Source organism: Pseudophryne corroboree, chromosome 8 (assembly GCF_028390025.1).
Source record: "Pseudophryne corroboree isolate aPseCor3 chromosome 8, aPseCor3.hap2, whole genome shotgun sequence".
Classification (NCBI taxonomy): Eukaryota; Metazoa; Chordata; class Amphibia; order Anura; family Myobatrachidae; genus Pseudophryne; species Pseudophryne corroboree.
In genome coordinates this window covers 169,586,108-169,588,340 of record NC_086451.1, presented here as the reverse complement: position 1 = coordinate 169,588,340, position 2,233 = coordinate 169,586,108, and the positions used below count along the sequence as shown (strand labels likewise).

Below are 2,233 nucleotides of genomic sequence, written 5' to 3'. Positions count from 1 at the left end.
CACACAGGTAAGGAATTAAGAAAATCTTTATTTAAGGGTGAAAATGTTTCTCACAAAATCGTTGCCCCAATGCATCATTGAAATTCAAGCTGGAAAGATGATTTTAATATATCACTTGTACATTTTGTATTGCTCTTCTGGTGACAATGTAGTTTGTTTTTGTCAATTACCATTTTAATAATAGGGTAAAGAAAATTAAGTGGATTTTTGAAAGAAAACAATACTGTCTATATACTATTAAAACAAATTAAAATGGTAAAAGTTATTGTACTTTAATGAAAAATAAAAGAGCAAAAATATCAATCCCAGTTTTGGATTACTTTAATTAACAAAAAAAATGCATATAGCAGAGGATAGTTTTAATCTGCCTACCTCTGGGTTATGGGCCCAGCATGCTTCCATTGCAGTACTCTATTGCACATGTAAGTGCAAGAGATCCTGAAGCACTCACTCATCATGGGAAAGTACCAATGTGTTTCTTCGTTGGTGGATGGAAGAAACATTTTACAAAAACTCTCCAGATTATTGACTTTTTAAAGTTTTTCTAGGAAACGTTTTAGATGAATGCTTATTAGCCTTTGTCAGTATGTACTTTTGCAAAGTGTCTCTGTGGCGCAATCAGTTAGTCTGTACGGCTATAAACCAAAAGGTTGGTGGTTCAATCCCACCCAGGGACGTAATTGACCTTGTTATCAGATTTTGGTGATCTTTAAGTAGACAAGTCAAAATTTCAAATCCCCTCTTATTGTGTAGGGTACCTTGCCTTCTCTGATGTAATCAGAGTTAGATTTGATTCAGTGATTTTATAAAAACAGCTAGGAAGCACAATTTAGCAGTGGGTTGCAGAGAAAAAGAAATATGCTGGCAAAAAAATCCAATTGAGTGATTAAACAGCTCTTCATTTTCTGGCTTTATTTTTATGCTAACAAATTTGTTCTCTGAAAAGTGTCCACAAAGCCAAGTCTCTGATGAACACCTTTGTAAGGATGGTTTTTCACCTATTACTAAATTAAACTTGCTTCATTGGAAAGGCAGCAAGATGCATCCTCATTTCAATGTCTACTGAAATAATACAGGTTGACACCAGGAAACATTAACGCCAATGCATCCTTGCTGCTTTCTCATGTGGAAGTCTGTTTAATGTGAAAACAAGGTGATATCTAATTAGCACACAGGTAAGGAATTAAGAAAATCTTTATTTAAGGGTGAAGTTGTTTCTCACAAAATCGTTGCCCCAATGCATCATTGAAATTCAAGCTGGAAAGATGATTTTAATATATCACTTGTACATTTTGTATTGCTCTTCTGGTGACAATGTAGTTTGTTTTTGTCAATTACCATTTTAATAATAGGGTAAAGAAAATTAAGTGGATTTTTGAAAGAAAACAATACTGTCAATATACTATTAAAACAAATTAAAATGGTAAAAGTTATTGTACTTTAAGTAAACATAAAATAGCTAACATATCAATCCCAGTTTTGGATTACTTTAACAAAAAAAATGCATATAGCAGAGGATAGTTTCAATCTGCCTACCTCTGGGTAATGGGCCCAGCATGCTTTCATTGCAGTACTCTGCTGCACATGTAAGTGCAAGAGATCCTGAAGCACTCACTCATCATGGGAAAGTACCAATGTGTTTCTTCGTTGGTTGATTTAAGAAAATTCTTACAAAAACTCTCCAGATTATTGACTTTTTAAAGTTTTTCTAGGAAACGTTCTAGATGAATGCTTATTAGCCTTTGTCAGTATGTACTTTTTGCAAAGTGTCTCTGTGGCGCAATCGGTTAGTGTTTCTGGCTACTAACCAAAAGGTTGGTGGTTCAATCCCACCCAGGGACATAATTGACCTTGTGATCAGGTTTTGGTGATATTTAAGTAGACAAGTCAAAATGTCAAACCCCCACTTATGGTGTAGGGTACCTGGCCTTCTCTGATGTAATCAGAGTTAGATTTGATTCAGTGATTTTATAAAAAACAGCTAGGAAGCACAATTTAGCAATGGGTTGCAGAGAAAAAAATATGCTGGTAGAAAAATCCAATTGAGTGATTAAACAGCTCTTCATTTTCTGCCTTTATTTTTATGCTAACAACTTTGTTCTCTAAAAAGTGTCCACAAAGCCAAGTCTCTGATTAACACCTTTGTAGGGATGGTTTTTCACCTATAACTAAATTAAACTTGCTTCATTGGAAAGGCAGCAAGATGCATCCTCATTTCAATGTCTACTGAAAT

The 2,233-nt window shown here is 34.4% G+C and overlaps 1 non-coding gene across 1 annotated transcript; it reads left to right on the top strand.

Moving 5' to 3' along the window:
• The first annotated feature begins 1,768 nt into the window (after positions 1-1,768).
• On the top strand, positions 1,769-1,842 carry TRNAS-ACU (transfer RNA serine (anticodon ACU)). The gene has a single exon. It is a non-coding gene; the product is annotated as a tRNA-Ser (tRNA).
• Positions 1,843-2,233: the final 391 nt, after the last annotated feature.